The sequence below is a fragment of the Megachile rotundata genome, chromosome 3, assembly GCF_050947335.1.
Source record: "Megachile rotundata isolate GNS110a chromosome 3, iyMegRotu1, whole genome shotgun sequence".
Lineage (NCBI taxonomy): Eukaryota > Metazoa > Arthropoda > Insecta > Hymenoptera > Megachilidae > Megachile > Megachile rotundata.
Window position 1 is genome coordinate 10777028 of NC_134985.1, and position 21272 is coordinate 10798299.

At 30.8% G+C, this 21272-nt stretch overlaps 2 long non-coding RNA genes across 13 annotated transcripts in view; one reads left to right on the forward strand and one right to left on the reverse strand.

The window, feature by feature from the left end:
* LOC105662126 (uncharacterized) overlaps nucleotides 1-16475 on the reverse strand; it is a 35076-nt gene extending 18601 nt beyond the window's left edge. For all 12 annotated transcript variants that reach the window (XR_001095500.2, XR_001095501.2, XR_013037530.1 and 9 more), the window contains exons 1-2: nucleotides 15807-16475; nucleotides 15014-15124 (exon numbers count right to left, since the gene is read on the reverse strand). This is a non-coding gene — a long non-coding RNA (uncharacterized LOC105662126). The remainder of the gene's footprint in view (nucleotides 1-15013; nucleotides 15125-15806) is intronic.
* A 197-nt stretch (nucleotides 16476-16672) lies between these two features.
* Nucleotides 16673-19999, forward strand: LOC143264064 (uncharacterized). Its single transcript, XR_013037531.1, has 3 exons — nucleotides 16673-17046; nucleotides 19358-19633; nucleotides 19751-19999. It is a non-coding gene; the product is annotated as an uncharacterized LOC143264064 (long non-coding RNA).
* The last annotated feature ends 1273 nt before the right edge of the window (nucleotides 20000-21272 follow it).

Below are 21272 nucleotides of genomic sequence, written 5' to 3' on the forward strand. Positions count from 1 at the left end.
AAATATTGAAATATCCAAATGCTCAAATTACAAAATCCCTAAATTTCCAAGTTTCCAAGTCAGTAAACATCCAAATATAAAAATAAATATCCAAAATCCCAAACTTCGAAACATCCAAAAACTCACAACCTAAAATCTTAAAATCCTAAAGTCCCAAATCACCTAATTTCCAAACTCCCAAATCCTAAATTAGAAAATCACTACCAAGTCTTCTAATTGCTTGTTAAATAATCACTGCAATTACGAGACCTAACGTTATCACGATGAAATAATATACTTTTCGTGTTCACCAAACTGTATCGTTTAAACTTTAATTTTTCATCAAAAAATTGCTGTACATAGCTCTTCACATTAACCGTTACATTGTTCTAGACATGTAAATATATGTAAATATATTTATTTCTAATAATTCATTACATAAGACAAATAGAAAATAAAAAATCTAAATTGTGGTTATTATATAATTATTACTACATGTTAGTTAAATAACTAGCAGTAATAACTGTTGTACCTCACTTATCAATTCTATGTTATAATCGTTAGAATAATTAAGACTTTTGTTCTAAAGAACGAAACTATTAGTAACCACGCTTTATATCGCCACGCATTAAATCGCCATGCATTATGTAGCTAAGTATTATATTTCCACGCAATAAAAGATTTAAGTTAGGTTAAGATTTAAGTTAATTAAGATTTGAGTATTAAATCTTCACACGTTAGATTACCACATACGATACATAGCCACGCAATATATCACCATATATTATATTGCCACGCGTTAAATCGCCATGCATTGTGTAGCTAAGTATTATATTTCCACGCAATAAAAGATTTAAGTTAGGTTAAGATTTAAGTTAATTAAGATTTTAGTATTAAATCTCCACACGTTCGATCACCACATACGATACATAGCCACGCAATATACCACCATATATTATATGGCCACGCGTTAAATCGCCGTGCATTGTGTAGCTAAGTATTATATTTCCACGCAATAAAAGATTTAAGTTAGGTTAAGATTTAAGTTAATTAAGGTTTGAGTATTAAATCTCCACGCGTTCGATCACCACATACGATACATAGCCACGCAATATACCACCATATACTATATTGCCACGCATTAAATCGCCATGCATTGTGTAGCTAAGTATTATATTTCCACGCAATAAAAGATTTAAGTTAGGTTAAGATTTAAGTTAATTGAGGTTTGAGTATTAAATCTCCACGCGTTCGATCACCACATACGATACATAGCCTCGCAATATATCACCATATATTATATTGCCACGCGTTAAATCGCCGTGCATTGTGTAGCTAAGTATTATATTTCCACGCAATAAAAGATTTAAGTTAGGTTAAGATTTAAGTTAATTAAGGTTTGAGTATTAAATCTCCACGCGTTGGATCACCACATACGATGCTTAGCCACGCAATATATCACCATATATTATATTGCCACGCATTGAATCGCCATGTATTGTGTAGCTAAGTATTATATTTCCACGCAATAAAAGATTTAAGTTAATTAAGATTTGAGTATTAAATCTCCACGCGTTCGATCACCACATACGATACATAGCCTTGCAATATATCACCATAAATTATATCGCCACATACATATGTATAATTTTTTAATTGCAACTTACTTAACAAAAGTTGCTCACAAACTTACAACGTTAAAAGACCATTATGTAAATGTAAAGACAATTAAAAATAACAATTAATGTTAATTTATGAGATGACCTAATAATCCCAGCCGAGGTTTTACATTGTGAGAAATGAATTTGACCGTAAATGATTAATTGCGATATATACATCCCTTCCCACACCATAGAACGGAATGACTGAAGCAAGTTCCCATACGATTTCTTCTACCTTCTTTTCAGAGCCTTCTCGAGCGTAACCACTAAATGAACTTGAACTTGGACTTGAAAAAGGGTTATACCTGCAGACAATGGTATGTAACTACATCCGGATTAACATGTATACGGAAACCATTGGAATAAAATTTTATGATTCTACAGTGAACAAATGTTTGTTGAAAATATTATCAGTTTCGATAATAAATTTAATACTCGTGAATTACCTCTTTGTGTGATTATTTCAATTTTGAATCCTCCTTTGAACTCTATTATCATAATAATTAACACTAGCAATGATCAAGTACTTTGTAGTAAAAAATTGATTTAAAGACAAATGATATAACATTGCAACATTGTAAGACTCGATGGAAAACTTATTATGAAAGATAAGAAATAATTTCGACAATTTCTTTGATTATAAAATTTACTATTTCTTATAAATTACTATGTAAGTTACTATCTATAAATTACTGCTTATAAATTATGTAAAATTTATTACTTGTTTAATGGACGAAAGAAGTATTTTACATATAATGTTTAGAATAATTTCGACAATTTCTTTGATTATAAAATTTACTGTTTCTTATAAATTACTATATAAGTTCTCTTATAAATTGCTATACATATAAGTTACTATTTATAAATTACTGCTTATAAATTTCATTACTTGTTTAATGAACGAAAAAAGTATTAGCCTATTTAGAATGCAAAAAAGTGTTAATTAATCGTTATAAAAATGTTCGACATTAAATGCAGGTATTAAAGTGCGAAGCTGGATGGTAAAACATAGCTTATGACCTGAAAGAGAAAAATAAACCTAAGATAAAATTATTGATAATTAATCGATGTTTTGCAGCGATGCAGCGACCCTTCGTTACAGCTAATGATTCATAGCGTACTGTATATGCTCTGTAGCGTAAGTATATCGACCCCTTGCATCTGCTGTGTTCGATATGTGGGGCGAGCTATCGACAAGGACCGTATTACGGATCGTATATCGAACTCGAGTTTCTATTCTTGTAACCCGCACCTTTACACCTCTACAAGTATCCACACTTTTATGTCTTTAAACGATATCGCATAAATTATCCTTTCGTTACTGATTTTTAACCAAGTTAATTCGATTGATACAGATTTTGATAAAACAATAATAAACGAAACTAATTTTAAACTAAACTAATTTCATTTATTTATCTCCCGGATTATTTCGATAATTAAAAACAATTCTCATAGCATTTTAATTTGGCGCGAAATTTTAAATGGGTCCGCAGAAGCTTTGGCGCGAAATTTGAAAATTTCAACTCTGACTGCAATTCGCTTTTCTGTAAATTGTCAAAGTTTTATCCTTACCTCTTGCAGGTTTAAAAAACTTTAATTTAACTTAACAATAATTAGCTAAGAATTAGTTTCTTTTAATTTTCTTCATTCCTATGTATATTAAAAATTTTCAAAAAATGAAATAATTTAAACCAGCTTTCATGTATAGGATAGTTGTATCAATTAATTAAACGTAAGATTTGCTCTCAAAAGCTATCTTCATCTCCAAATAAAATAACAAGGCTTGTATTAAAGATGATATATCTTTATAATTAGTCTACATAAAACAGATTTGATATCATTTATCGTATTCACAAAGAAGAAAATCTGAATACAGTCAAAATTTTCATCATGATCAAGGATGACCCGCTAACGTCCTCTTTTTTCAAGATCCTTTTTTCCGAACAAAGCAACCCATAGTGAACCACCAGCTCCTCGTATTAAAAGAGACCACGTGTGAAGCTTAATTTCTATTTCTGTACCGCGTTCTATATTCGGAGTCTGTTCTCATTTAACGTTCATCTTTGCTGCACATGCAAAGTTTTTATTACACTCGTTCTTCCCAAGAAAATTAATATACCAAAAATGTTGAAAATACCCGTGTTCGGAAAAAGCCACTAATATTTCCAACGAGGATTAATGTGTATTTACAAAAACATAGAGCAGCGGTGTCATTCCTGAAATTTTATGATAGCCATTAGTGTCCAGGCGCGATTTGTATTCCCGTTGAAAACAGGGGCCTAGAAATGTGTCTACACGTGTAATGCGCCAGATATATTTATCACGATCCAAGTAAAACTCTTCAATGGGAAGTGTTGAATTGTCGCCAATTTCAATTGTTTTGCTTGATCGAAAGGCTTGGCATTGACGTAAATAGGTGAAAGACGAGGAACTGGAATACAAGTTGGTCTTCCGAATTTGGCGATGTATGAAGCAATTATATAACACTTGATTTAACATATAGCTCTACATAACATTGCGATTTAAAGTTCTATACAATAGATCATAGTGATGTATGATTCTAGAATGCAGTCATTAAAATTGCAACTATAGTAGCGATATAATCCGTGGCATTGTGTAATACTGTATAATTTTACATTGCGCAGTTTTTATATAATGCGTGATCTAATATGTAGTCGTATATAGCGCGTGGCAATATAACAAGCAGGTATACAACGCATAGCGATCTAACAAAGTACTATACACGTAACGCGTGGTAATGAAACGTGTAAGTGAACGAGGCATGGCGAACTAACGTGTAATGCCATATAAGGCGAGGCAATTTAACGTGAAGTTAATATAACGTGTGACAATTTAGAGTATAACTATGTAATGATGCATAGTTATACATACGTATATAACGCGCAGCAATATAGTGTGAGGCAATATAACGTGTGATAATGTAACACGTGATGATACAACGCGTGGCGATATAACGCGTGGTAATACAACGCGTAGCGATATAACGCGTGGAGGATATAACGCATGGCAATATAACGCGTGGTAATACAACGCGTGGCGATATAACGGGTGGTAATACAACGTGTGGCGATATAACGCGTGGTAATACAACGCATGGCGATATAACGCGTGGCGATATAACGCGTGGTAATACAACGCGTGGCGATATAACGCGTGGTAATACAACGCGTGGCGATATAACGCGTGGTAATACAACGCGTGGCGATATAACGCGTGGTAATACAACGCGTGGCGATATAACGCGTGGTAATACAACGTATGGCGATATAACGCGTGGCGATATAACGCGTAGTAATACAACGCGTGGCGATATAACGCGTGGAGGATATAACGCGTGGCGATATAACGCGTGGTAATACAACGCGTGGTAATACAACGCATGGCGATATAACGCGTGGCGATATTACGCGTGGTAATACAACACGTGGTAATACAACGCATGGCGATATAACGCGTGGCGATATAACGCGTAGTAATACAACGCGTGGCGATATAACGCGTGGAGGATATAACGCGTGGCAATATAACGCGTGGTAATACAACGCGTGGCGATATAACGCGTGGTAATACAACGCGTGGTAATACAACCCATGGCGATATAACGCGTGGCGATATAACGCGTAGTAATACAACGCGTGGCGATATAACGCGTGGCAATATAACGCGTTGTAATACAACGCGTGGCAATATAACGCATGGTAATAACTATAATATATATTATATTGTCATATACGATATAACAATATTTAAAACAACATATTACTCACCAAAAACAGTATACACATATCATTTAAATTAAAATTAGCACCAAATTAACATAGAATGCATAAACGACTATTCTCTCAAAAGGAGAAATACGAAACGTCGCTTGAAATCCCGTGAATATCTCTGTACACATATTTAGGTGAAGGGTCTTAAAATCTCTAGATACGAGCCTACTCCCTTTCTTCTCTGTCTGCAACTCCCTCGTCCCACTGGAGTAAGGATTATGCCCTGTGCAGTATCCAGCCATTCAGCCGGTAGTTTTTGCCTGTCGACTTAACGAACCTACCACTCCGTTCCAGTTTCATTCAACCCAAGTTTTTGCTGCAACGACAATCGTTCGAATTACGAGACCATTTAGGATGAATGAAAGCTGGCCAGAGTGTGTACGACATCGGATGAAATTATGTTAGAACGTGTCGTATATTAGATGATCGATTTTAAGATATAGGAAGTCTAATATGATTCGTCTGGGCTTTGTTGTATGCGCTTCTAAATTTAGACATCGACGGTAACTAGGAAACAGGGTGGGTCTACCCGCACCCTGTCTAATATAGATTGGCTCTTTTGTGTTGCGGGAGGGTGTAGGATGCAGGACGTAGGATCTCTAGTATTTTATATTAGAAATTTAGAAATTTTAAGACTGTACATTCTTTTATTTTTATATTTTCAAGTTTGGGAGTTTAAATATTTTCAACATTACCAAATTGGTAAATTCCCAAATTTTCGAGTTCCAAATACTCAAATTGGTAAATTCCCAAATTTTCGAGTTCCAAATACTCAAATTCCAAATTCCCAAATTCCCAAATTTTCGAGTTCCAAATTCTCAAATTCCAAATTCCCAAATTCCCAAATTCCCAAATTTCCAAATTCCTAAATTTCCAAATTTCCAAATTTCCACATTTCCAAATTCCCAAATTCCCAAATTTTCGAGTTCCAAATTCTCAAATTCCAAATTCCCAAATTCCCAAATTCCCAAATTCCCAAATTCTCAAATTCCAAATTTCCAAATTCCCAAATTCCCAAATTCCCAAATTTCCACATTTCCACATTTCCAAATTCCCAAATTTCCAAATTCCCAAATTCCCAAATTCCCAAATTCCCAAATTCCCAAATTTCCAAATTCTCAAATTCCCAAATTCCCAAATTCCCAAATTCCCCAATTCCAAATTCCCAAATTCCCAAATTCCCCAATTCCAAATTCCCAAATTCCAAATTCCCAAAATGCCCAAATTTCCAAATTCTCGAGTTCCAAATTCCCAAATTTTCGAGTTCCAAATTCTCAAATTCCCAAATTCTCAAATTCGCAAATTCCCAAATTTCCAGATTCCGAAATTCCCAAATTCCCAAATTCCCAAATTCCCAAATTCTCAAATTCCTAAATTCCCAAATTCCCCAATTCCAAATTCCCAAATTCCCAAATTCCAAATTCCCAAATTCCCAAATTCTCAAATTCCCAAATTCCAAATTCCCAAATTCCCCAATTCCAAATTCCAAAATTCCCCAATTCCAAATTCCCAAATTCCCAAATTCCAAATTCCCAAATTCCCAAATTTCTAAATTTTCCAAATACCACAAAACTGTACAGAGTTCGTTTAAACCCTGATACAAACACTAATAAAGAGGTTAAATGTTTCATAATAAAATATCTTAAAATACACATAAATATACAGAGATAAATTATTATACAGTTACTGTCTCGTATATATACACCAACACGATAATAACAATAAAATTTCTTGTAATATGAAATGTTCTTGCAGTATGAATCGAAATGCATAAAAGGAGAGAAGGTCCTCGAAGTGTCTTGTCCTTCGACGAACCTGAAGAGTCAATCGGTTCTGTCTACCTGACGAAGCGGAAATGGCTATTTATAACCACGAATGCTTCTTGAATTCTTATTTACAGTTTGTGAAAAGGGCCAGGTGAAAATGCCTTGCATTCACAATTAGTGAAGCTTCGTTCCATTCGAATTCATTCTGTTTAATTAACTGTTAACTATCGTGAAAATGTAATATACATTGTATATTTTGTGTATCGTGGAATTTAGAAACTTGGGAATAAATTTTTGGGGGAAGGTATTAATATATAATAAATATATATGTTATATATTTGTAAATATATATGTGATATATGTGTAATATATTTTTAAATACAAATACTCAGTAAATTCAAATATTCGATTTTGAACATTAGGTACTTGGAGAATTTGGAAAGTTGGAAATTAAAAAATTTAAAAATGAGAAAGTTTATGAAGTTAAACATTAAAAAAAACACTGAGTAATTTGAAAAATCAGAAATTTGGAAATTTGATAATTCGGAAATTTTCAAATAAAAAATTTCTAAATTCTCTAATTTGAAAATATAGAAATCACAAACTTTCTAATTTTAAACCTTCCAAACTTTAAAATTTATAAATTTCGCAGTCCTAAAACAATTATATGAAGTTTAGGATATTCAGAATATTTTTAATAATTTTTTTAATTATTAAAAATTATAATATGAAATTCATAAGTAGAATGCAGCTCTTCTGATACGCTAATATTATCCCTATCTAGTGAAACTCGCAAAGCATTTATTTAAAAAATACAGCAGGTGAAAACCGTTTAGACAGATAAGAATATTGCAGTCTATATTTATACTTGATCGATAAATGGAGAAATGAGTGAAAGCTCAAAATTTATTAATGAAAACTCGTTTAACTACGAGAACGACCTACATGTTATCAACAAGTGACTATACTGATAGAGAACTCTCACATGTATAGGGTGAGTTAATTGTAATCAACTATAACGCGTGGAAGCCAGGCTTCAAAACGTTTAAGCTCTCTTCCGATTAATTCGAACTTCCTCAGAGTGACACATATATTAAGGATAACGATAATGTTGTTAAAAAGACATGAAGAGGTATAAAACGCGGTTCAATTTTATGATACATAACGGCAGTTTGTATTGGAGAAATGGAGGGTAATATTTGTGTAAAGAGAATAGAGTCTGACATGTGACATATGTGATATGTGTGACACATATGATGATTTCAAAGTAACCATACAAAAAATAAAGAGTTAAAATGTCATTGAAAAATTGGACTTTGAGTAACAAGGGAAGATTCAACTCTGTTAAAATTAAATTTATATTGTCTATATTAAAACCTAAGTAATAATGTACATTGTATATATGATTCATATGTATGTACACATATGTGAATATACAGTTATCAATATACATATGTATACTATTTACTATATCAGACATTACCGACTAAATTGTACTATATTTAAATAAATTAAATTCATTAATATATGCATTAATTTTGTTTAATAAATAAATTAATTAATTGTATTTAAGTATTAATTAATTGTAATTAAGTTAGACTATATTTTAGACTACATTAGTTAGACTATACATCGAATTTAATTATTGTCCATTGGCAGTTATGAATTATTTAATCAACTTGAGTTAAAATACCTTTCATAAAAATATTCGAAATAGTTATTACATGAAAAATCGTAGAAAAACAAAATTTCGATAATGTAGGCATTGCTAAAGATATGTGGATATAATAGACGAAGATAAGTACTAATAGCTTTTTTACTACCACATGCCTTCACATTAGGGTAAAGCATTTGAATGGGTATAAACATAGTTGATTGCATTAATCATTTGCTAACAACAGCCATAAATGCATTTTTGAAAGACCTAAATAATTAATAAAGATCGGTTGAAAGATAGTAGTGTGAACATAAAATTTGAAAAACTATAGTATCATATCGTTAATACTCATATACGTAAATAAACCTGTTACAAATCACAATACAATTTATTCTTTATTATACTACATGGAGAATCTCCGAATATTGTTATACATGACTACATAACCAAAAGAGGGATTCTCAATGCAAAAATAAAAATGTAGGCCCACTCCATAACCAACGAGCGCTGAATGTTCATTTTTGGCGATAGTTTAGCTACTTTCGTATCCTTCGCAAATACAAAATTGTAGGTCATCGCATGAAGGCATTTAATATTTCCGTGAATGGTAAACGATCAGAGGAGGGATCTCCTCCAGCTATATACAGATAAGGTAAGACCTTGCTTTCCTGAACAAGGACACTGGTCGTCTTACCATGTAGACAACATACCGTTCTAGCTACACAGCTGTTCCACTTTCATATGCAACGAGAACGGTGCACTTGGCCTAAAACGTAAGTGTCTCGTGTGTATCCAACACTCACAGATGTGAAAACTATGGCAAATGTAAATTCATCGGATAGTTTCTTTCCATTAGTAGCTTTCTTCGCAAGATTGCACTTCTCTTTGAATTACTCGGTATGAGGACAATGCGGTTGTGAGAACGGAAAGACAGATACCCTATCGGCTTTTTGTTGTAACGTTTCATGGAAGTTGTTTGAAACGCCGAACATAGGTAATCATGGTCCCTTATATTCTTTTATGCAGGAATTACACTACAAATATGTAGTACATGCTACATTCTAGAAATTTGAGGAGTAAATTATATAAGCAGGACACCTACACCTAGCTAATATAACCTAAATTGAGTCAGTAACCTAATATGGCGTCGGTATTAGGGTACACTGCGCATGTCACATAAATTGCCGCGAATTTTGAATTATCAAAATAGACCACTTATTATTTATCTTCTTTATAGTAAACAATTTCTCGCTTAAACAGCTATTTTCACTGTAATAAAAATTACGGAAAAATAAATTAGATCTTGCGTCAGTATTAGGAAGAGTATCTGCGCATGTCACATAAATGGCCGCGAATTTTGAATTACCAGAACAGTACATTTATTATTTACTTTCTGTATGATAAATGAAGTCTCGCTTAAACAGCTAGCTTATTTTCACTGTAAAATAAAAACTAATGAGATCTTGCATCACTTCAGACTATTATCACTAAATATTCTAAAAACATAAAATATCGTTTCAGTTATTTTTTCGTACTTCTAACAGCATTGACAAGAGTTAGCAGCGACATGAACGAGACAATCTGTATAATACTTGAGAACAACTAATAGTCTTTTTTTCAAAATTTCCACGTGAAAAATTATTTTACAAAAATAATTTTGTAATTTTGTTAATTATTTTACAAAAATAATTTTTGTTTAAAAAATTGTAAAATTGTAAAATTGTAAAATTGTATTGTAAAATCGTAGAATTGTAGAATTGTAGAATTGTAGAATTGTAGAATTGTAGAATTGTAGAATTGTAGAATTGTAGAATTGTAGAATTGTAGAATTGTAGAATTGTAGAATTGTAGAATTGTAGAATTGTAGAATTGTAGAATTGTAGAATTGTAGAATTGTAGAATTGTAGAATTGTAGAATTGTAGAATTGTAGAATTGTAGAATTGTAGAATTGTAGAATTGTAGAATTGTAGAATTGTAGAATTGTAGAATTGTAGAATTGTAGAATTGTAAAATTGTAAAATTGTAAAATTGTAAAATTGTAAAATCGTAAAATTGTAAAATTGTAAAATTTGAATAACTAAATAAAAACAAATCTATTCTCCATATAAAAAATGTATAAATATAAAGACTATAATTTATTTCTTGAAGTTTTTATTTCTAATAAGAACTTGAAGATTTATGAAAGATAACGTTATTTTTTAAGAATTCTTTCGGATTTTTTATTCGACTGATGTGTAAACTGACTCATTTTCATCGTCACATAGTATTTAATCAAGTAAGCCAGCATATTATCAGCACGCTGCATGCAAGGGAATGTAAATCTGTATTCGGTTCACTGCATTACATTCACTGCTTTTAAATGGGCACATGGAATGTACATATTTATTAAAATCAACGTTCGATCAATCGTTTAGGAGAAAAATTTCATTACTGTGAATGAAGTTTCTTTTACGTAATATATTTACAAATTTTGATGTAGGAAGTTTTGAGTTATTTGGCTGTTTATAAGTATTGCAAGGTTTTGTGTTTATAATAAATAATAGGTACTGATTCTGAGGTGTGTATAAAGTCTTTAATAAGTTGTTTGTTTTATTAGTTTTTTGGACATTTTGCAAATTTAAGTATTTCAAATGTAGAAATTTAAAAACTTGAAGATTAATAATCTTTACATTAACATAATTTAATTTTGAAAATTTTCTCTTGAAATTTATTCTTCACTGAACAAAATCTATGTTGCTGCAGAGAATACACGAAATAGAAAAATTGGTACGTAAAAAAAAGTTTGCGTTAAAAATGACTTAATTTCGACGTGTCTTTTTTAACGCGTTGTTATAACGGAGGTTACTCGCATAATAAAGCAAACGCTGTAGAATATCTTATGCCGATTGACAATATGACATGACTGATGGAAACCTCAAGACTGTGCTAGTAAAAAGAGTTACTAGTTCAAGAAGTTTGCAGACTGGTTATTTCTCACGTCATAGTCTAGCGTATACATTTCTCAAAAGGAAACAAATTGAGACCAGAACTCGACCATCGTTTCACCGCAAAACTCGACACCAATGGTAAGGAGGAAGAACCGGAATAAATTTAGCGTTGCGCAAAGTAAACGAACTCTGAACAAAAAGAACAACTGCGATTTACCACCTTCTTCAATCCTTTAAAATTAACAAATATTTATGAACGAAGATATCAATGCTTCCAATATATAATTTTATTTGAATATCGCTTGATTTATTAAGTGTCAAATTTAATAAAATTAAAAATAGTTTATAATTTATCAATTTTATTTATGTAGCTACAAAATTACAAATTATGTTATTGAATAAAATATAAAATAAAATATAAAGTAAAATATAAGATAAAATACAAAATAAAATATAAGATAAAATACAAAATAAAATATAAAATAAAATATAATAAATAAAAAATATTTACAAGTGAATCAAAGTATTAATTTTATAAAGTTATGAAAGTCACCATAATTCTTTCAATAAAGTATAAAATAAAATACAAAATAAAATATCATAAACAAAAAATATTCACAATTGAATCAAAGTATAAATTTTAAAAAGTTATGAAAGATATAATTCTTTCAATGCGTATCATTACCTAATTAAATGTACATAATGTGAAATGTGAAATGTACGTAATACAATTCTGAACATGTGACGTAAAACCTGGATTAAAAATAAAAATTGCAAATATAGTACCTGAATCAATGACAACTAATTTTTAATAAATTATTATTAATAATGAAAAATAGTACGCACAGTAACGTTAAGTGATTAATTAATCATGTTACTTTACGTGCAGTAATTACTAATAGGAAAATTTTCCTTTATAATGTACTCATTATGAAATAACATAATCTTATCTATTTAATCCGAGAACGACGAAGTACTTATATCAATCTTTGCGTGTACATAGTTCACTTGAAATCGAAAATGAAAAAATTTACTTTGAATTTCTCATTTCGAAACGATGATCGAATCTGTAAATATTAATGCAAAATTTCTTGGAACAATATCTGAAATCATTAAGATAAATAAAATCACAAGAAACGATTGACAGGTATCTTATTTATTTCGCGAAAAATGTTGCTGACTTAATACTAAATTCCGTGATAAATACAATTTTTAGAGGGCGGTATTAACTTGTTAGCAACTGAATAGATTACAAACTTCCGTTTTAATCGAAATCGATTTTAATGGAATTATCTATCAAGTTTATTTTAGTAATCTTCTGCGGCGATTATATAGATTTTTATTTTGATTTCAAACAAAATTATTTATTTTCAGATTTTTTAATTTCCAAAAATCCAAACTCCGAAATCGCTAAATAGATTTTCAAATTTCCTACAAAAAAAAGATAAAAACTTTAATCACTAATCTACATTACCAAGAAATCATCAAATACAGTGTTCATTGTAAAACTATAACATTTTAGAAAATTCGGAAATTTTCTTGAAATCTGAAGATCTGAACCGTTCACAGACAGACGAGTCATCATAAAAAAATCTGAATCTGCTGTTGTCGATAGGAAGTATTCGTCTAGTGAGTCAACAAATCAAAGGTAAAAATGACGTCCATTCCGTTTTAACCGATACAAGATTCGCGGTGATCTGACGAATGACGCTGGAAATTCTTGGGATTTGACCTTGCACACGCAACTGACCCAGAACAGGTAGACAACCGGTAAAACGAATGTGTTCGTACACGGTACCGGTTATTTGTGTTCTTGACTCCGTTTTCTTACGTACGTAGCTTCGTGTGCGTTCACAGGAAATCAAGGATTTGGAACACGGCCATGAATCGTTTGGATTACCAAAAACGATCATTTCGTCCTTCCGCTTATTCAAATTGCCACGCGAGCAGCTTACGAGACTTCGACGCAAGGCATTTTCAATGCTTCTCGTTTTAACGTGACACGTTTTTCAAAATCGCTTCTTATTTGGTGTTTTCGTGTTTTATAATGTGTTCGATGGTTTTTATGGGAAAAAAGTGTCTGTCGAATAAATGATAGGCATCGGTGTGTATGGTTTGTGCAAATTTTTGATGTTTGAAATTTAGAAATTTAGAATTTTTTAATTTTGGAATTTGGAATTTGGAATTTTGGGATTTTGGAATTTGGAATTTTGGGATTTGGAATTTTGGGATTTGGAATTTTGGGATTTGGAATTTTGGGATTTGGAATTTTGGGATTTGGAATTTTGGGATTTGGAATTTTGGGATTTGGAATTTTGGGATTTGGAATTTTGGGATTTGGAATTTTGGGATTTGGAATTTTGGAATTCTGGAATTCTGGAATTTTGGAATTTTGGAATTTTGGAATTTTGGAATTTCGGAATTTTGGAATTTTGGAATTTTGGAATTTTGGAATTTTGGAATTTTGGGATTTTGAAATTTTGGAATTTTGGGATTTGAAATTTTGGAATTTTGGAATTTGGAATTTTGGGATTTGGAATTTTGGGATTTGGAATTTTGGGATTTGGAATTTTGGGATTTGGAATTTTGGGATTTGGAATTTTGGGATTTGGAATTTTGGGATTTGGAATTTTGGAATTTTGGAATTTTGGAATTCTGGAATTTTGGAATTTTGGAATTTCGGAATTTTGGAATTTTGGAATTTTTGAATTTTGGAATTTTGGGATTTTGAAATTTTTGAATTTTGGGATTTGAAATTTTGGAATTTTGGAATATTTGAAAACTTTCCCAAATTCAAAAACTTAAAAATTCAAAAAATTCCAAATACCAATGTTCCAAAATTCCAAATTCCCAATTCCTAATTCCCAAAATTTCAAAATTCCAATACTCCCAATAACAAAATTCTAAAATTCTAAAATTCCAAATATCAAAATTGTAAAATAACAAAATTGCAAAATTGCAAAATTCTAAAATACCAAATTCCCAAATTCCCAAATTCCCAAATTCCCAAATTCTAAAATTCCAAAATTCCCAATTCCCAAATTCTCCAATCTCCATAATCTCAATAACTCATATAATAAATTTGCCAAAAAGAAATGTCTGCATTCCTTCCATTAAATCATATTGCATGTAACAATGAAATTGTAAAAATTGGAGCGGCTTAATTGTAAGGTGCTTAACAATTATCTTATCAATGACTCGATAATATCGCTAGACAAGGAATTTTCTTACGTATGAGTTCTGTGCGTAGATAACATTGTTTTCCAGTTGTTTGCTGCTACTATTTTACCACGAAAGACGTTCAGATTTGCTTGTAATAAAATTAGAATAATTTCTTCTATCCTATAATTTGTACAACTGTGGTAGGTAGGAAAATTAACATTAAAATTCAAATTAAATTTGGAATAAAAAAATTAAAATAAAATTTATGATTAAATTTAAATTACAACTTAAATACAAATAATGATTAACTTGAAATTAAAACTAAAATTAAAATTAAGATTAAATTAAAATTAAAATTAGAATTAAAGCATTAAAATCAAAATTAAAATTAAAATTAAATTGGAATTAAAACTGTAATTGAGAATGAAATTAAAACTGCTGGTAAAATTAAAACTGAAATCAAAATTATTAAAATTAAAAATGCGCAATTAATTTAAAATTTCCTCAATAAAATATTAAAATTTCTCAAATCAAATATTAAAAATGTTGTCACTCGTTTGACATGATGTTCTACATCGGCAAAAACAATGTTTTCGCAATGGTTCTCAGAACAACGAAAAACAAGTGTATGAGCGACTGAATAAGAGTAAATATATGCAAGTAATAAAATATAGTTTTTCAGATGAGTAGGCAATTATGACTACCCAGAAGTTTAGTATACTATAAATGAGTAAGCAGTGAATGAATAACGTATTCTGATTAACCGTTGGATCTTTTCCAAGAGTATAGTACCTTGAATCATCAACGAATTCTCAGTTAGAATTTTAGTGATATACGAACAACAAGTCTGCAGTCTCCTCACCGGCTATCATCGTTGTCTTTTATCGTCAGCTGCTCAGGACGACGTCACAGTTTCTCGATCTGACGAGCCATAAGTCAACACTAAATATAGTGATCGCGTATTCCTCTCTGGCCGGATTCCTTGCATGCTTGGTAGTCGTCAACGAGGATCATGACTAGAAATGAATCGTGGAAAGTTACCTATCGTTCACGAGTAATTACAGATTGCAACCGTAACAGATACATTACTTTCTACGAAAAAAATCGGTAATAATACAACGAAATGTTCGTTTTAATCTCCGTGCCAGGGGTCACCTTGACCCAATTACGGGAATTAAAATAATAATGTAGAAATGTAGATACAAACATTTTTACTGTAACCTATACTTGTTCTAACCTTAAACTTAACCTCTTGTCTAGAAAGTTTTATATATTTATAACACGTTTCTTTAAATAGCACATATGTATGAGCACGTTAACTTATATATTTATAAGTATGGAAAATGTGAAAAAATATTTATACACTTACTGTATATGTATTTTATTATGTACACCTTATTTACACAGGGGGCAAGAGAATATATGTAAATAAGTATTAATATTATGCATAGAAATAATAAAAATATTAAACGACTTTAATGTTGATGAAGATTATTTTAAATATTTACAAACTTAAAGTAGTCAACATATTAGCGTAACATCAGTTGATTTTAATATGTTTTAAAGTTTGTATGCATTTTTGTGCATACTCTGTATTTATTATTTATTATTTATTATATTTGTTATTATATGATATTTATTATTTACTACACTTATTATATATCATTTAATATTCACTATATATTATTTATATTATATATTTATTATATTTCTTATTACATTAATAACGTTGTATGTAAATATACTTCTGAAGGTAACATCTATATAATTATTTTTTTCTCTCTATATTATGTATACATATAACATGCAAAAAATGTATATTCATATCATGTACACAATTCTAGCCTCTACAGTGTTGATAATTAAAAGATCAATTTAGAGGAAAAAAAGTATCTGTCATAACAAAATGGGAAATTAAAGCTTGATATTTTACCTCAAAGAAAATTGTAGAATGAAGATACAAGATAAAAATACTTATGGGGAATAGTTTACCTCTCACTTAAAGAACAATTCAAGTGCCAAACATGAACAGCCACTTGGTTGTACCTTGAAGAGAACAGAAGTACCTTTGTGGGGTTCTCTTTTGTTCTCACCAAGAGAAGGTAAAGAAGTATGTATGAAGTATGTGTAATACACGAATCAAAGGAAATTAGAGTACTGCTTGAGGAATTGACATCTATTGTCCTCATGTGAAACAGTAAAAATAATTAGCTATATTCTATTGGTTATTATTAGTTATTATGGCATACATATTGAATATTATTTCTTTAGATATGCAGTTATTTTTTAATATGGTATGCAAATTAAATTACATTAATTCTTTTATTGAGAAAAATTGATGAATGTTGCGCTTCTTGACATTATTAAACAATTTGTAGTTTGTTGTGTACAAAATTAATATGTAGCAATTATTGATATTTTGGCATTTCTAGATTTGTGAATCAACAAATTACCAAAATAATAAATTATCAAATTCTCAAGCATTAAAATCTCTAAACTCTCAAATCCTCAAGTCTACAATTTCATAAATTCCTAAATCTTCAAACATGTAAACTTTAAACCTCACAAATTCTGAAATTATAAAAAATCTAATTTTACAAATTCTAAAAATCTGAAATTCCTTATATTTCCAAATATTGAAATCATCAATTTTAATTTATTAAAATTGTGGGAACAAAAAGTTCTCAAATCTCCAAATTACTCAAATTTTCAAATTAAGACTGAATGCCCTAATAAGAAATTGATAACAATTCAAGTCTCTAAATTCTCAAATTTCCAAATTAAATTTTCAAGTTTAAAAAGCTAATAATTTTGAGACTCTAAATATCCAAATTTCTAAAAACACAAATTATCAAGCTTCTAAGTTCCTTAACCCCTACATCCCAGGTTTTTAAATTTCTATTTTCCTTTACTTTTAGTCAAATTTTTCCCTTACTTTTAGTCAAATCCTAACACCCTTATATTTCTATATTATCAAATTCTTAAATTCATATATTCCTAAGTACATATCCACATCATCAAAATCTCCATATTCCAAAATTTCTGCCCTATCAAATTTTCACGTTGCTAAATTCGTAAATCGCAATATCGCGAATTGCTGCCTCCGCAAAATGGCGGCTTCGAAACTCAAAATTCCCATAAGACGGAAAATATGAGACATCGATCATTGACCTCGTTTAGGCGATTTACGGATGGTTTCAATGTCCGTATAGAATGCACCCGGGTAGTCCGATGAGAAAGAACTTTAAGCACTCTTCTGGGTGGGTGCGTTGAACTTACCGTCGCATTCCGTATTGATTTCGGTGGCACTGCGCGACTGGAGCCAGACGTTACCTACGGGGCACGTGTCCGCGTAGGGCAGACACGCCCAATTCGAACTTTTCGAACTTGATCACGATAAGATAATGATCTCACTCGGATACTGCACTATTTTCGCTAAAAAACCACCGATGACTAAAACGTGGACATAATCGGTTAATCGTTATGCCGATGGCACAGCCGGAGCCTTACGCAAGGCCTCGAAGACCTTGAACGGGACCTTATTTGGTAAGCAAGGTCGAGGCTTTGCAGACCATTGGGTTTTCAGGCCGCCCACAATACACTTCGCCTTATGTGGATTTAATCCTTCTTATTGCGGACTTGTCGTGATAACATCTCGATCAAAAGTAAATAGACTAGCTTTACTACTTTCAGCAACGATCATAGATTCTAACGGTTTCGCACTTGATGTCTGCAAATACCTTTCGTAGTTTGCATGCCTTCCATTTACATCTTTTTGTAAATTTACCCTTTCAAATCAAATTCACCCTCGAACACCGGAGATGATCATCTTGATGCAGTCTTGTGGATTGTTTAACACCAAACCTACCGGCATATAGCGTACTTAATTTGAAACTAAAGAGGAAATTAAAAAATAAATAAATAAACGATAAAACATAAATTAGTACACACATTTATTCTTTATCTTGATGAAAATCAGTTCTGATTTCAAGGAATGTACTTTAACAAAATGTGTAGCTTATAATAAGAAACTTGTGAAGAGACTATTTGACCAGTTTAGTAGTTTTATTGTTAAAAGTTTATAACTTTGATTCTGAACGTATCGAACTCCGGTAATTGTCCCGTTAGAAATGAATGAAATACGGATCACGTTAAAATGTGCATTGTTACATTTTGAAATTCTAAAAATTAATGAGTGCAAAGAACTCTGCACGAAACGTCCCGGAAACAAGGAAAATTCGTTGTAAATCGGGATTTGCTAAGAACGCGATCAAAAATTGATACAGCTCATGTGACCGTGCCAACAGTTAGCGGACGAAATGTTTCCTTAATTGCTGTAATAAATATTCATAGAATAACGTGGCATGAAATAATTGCACGATACTTCACGTATCTTTTACGAACTTTTTGAAGGTTGCAGACATTGAACGAATAGAGGAAGTGGCCAGTTTTGGATGCCTCCACAAAATACAGGAAGTTGGTCAAACAAGGAAGACTTCTACTATGTTCGACGAGGAACCTTGAAGAATAGGTTCTCTCAAAAATTTAGTTCTAAGGAATATTTTCTGTGGACAGTGGATTATCATTCTGTTGCAAGTGTCACTCCTACAGGTTGCTATAAGTATTACGCGAATACATGCATGAAATTACTCTGCGCAAAAGGAAGAGATTATAAATGAATTTATGTGTGTATGTAAATATTTTTAGTTGCATTTTAGAATACTTTATATTCTAGTATTATTACACACATGCAATACGATTTTTCTTTCGTGTATAAATAATTTTATATCGTATATTTTTTATTAGTGCCTAATAATATAAAATGAAAGAGTGAATTTAGTTTGCAAAATAAATTAAGACCTGCAGAAGGGTTAATTTGGAGCACAAAGCTGTATCAACCAGAGTATTACTCGAATAATCTTCGTATTAAGATCTCGAATGAAAGGATAACGAGAATTTGAAAGGATAATTTTGGTATAAGTTTTTGGAGAACTCCATTAAAAATATGTATAATAAATTACTACCTAACAATAAACATTTAAGATTGTGAAAAGATCTTGATATTTCTTTGACATCCTTAAATGGAAGACTTTTTCAACTACTGAGTTTACTTTTCATACATTTTGTTTTTTTTCTATACTCATTTATTTTATTTTATTTGAGACTACAGAGATAAGATGAGTTTTAGTAATAAAACAGATTAAATTTGTACTTAAAGATTGTTCAAATGACGTCTAAATTCTGATATTATTATGCTGTCCCCTTGCAAACTCTGTTCTGTTTTATTTTTATAAACGTACTTTTATTGTTGTCCCATTATGCTTTCAGTTTCGAGATTATAATCTGAAAAATTTTCCTTTGAAGATATTAAAGGAACATTATTTTTAACGTGATGATATAAGTAACGTCAATATATTAACGCACTTAGCACATAAATGTTCGTGGTGTATGTAAGTTTGTACTGAACATACAAATGTATTTAGTACACTGTTTTTGGTAAATATATTATTTCAATAAAATCGCTGTTACTAGATGGGTTAAGAAACTGCATAGTAAAAAGTGGTCTAGGCTTTCCAAGGTTAGGGATAATGGCGACATAGGGAAAAAAGGCATGGAGAATTACGCGAGAGGCTTTGGGAGGAAAATGACAATATAAGGAAAGAATGCAATATTATTCGAGCGAATAGTGAATATTGAAATTTCTGAATTTTCAAATTTCTAAATTAACAAATTTCCGAATTCCCAAATTTCTAAATTTCCAACTTTACAGATTTTTTAATTTCCAAATTTCCAAATTACCAAATTACCAAACTACCAAATTTTTAAATTACAAAATTACCAAATTACCAAATTACCAAATTACCAAATTACCAAATTTCCAAATTATCAAATTACCAAATTTCCAAATTACCAAATTAACAAATTAGCAAATTAACAAATTAGCAAATTAACAAATTAGCAAATTTCCAAATTACAAAATTTCCAAATTACAAAATTATCAAATTTCCAAATTTCCAAATTACTAAATTACCAAATTACCAAATTACCAAATTACCAAATTACCAAATTACCAAATTACCAAATTACCAAATTTCTAAATTACCAAATTACCAAATTACCAAATTACCAAATTACCAAATTACCAAATTTCTAAATTACCAAATTACCAAATTTCCAAATTACCAAATTACCAATTTACCAATTTACCATTTTGAAAATTTTCCAAATCCCAAACTCTCAAATGCCCAATACCCAAATCCCTAAATCCCTAAATCCCTAAATTCCCAAATCCCCAAATTCCAAACCTCAAAATTTCCAAATTTCTAAC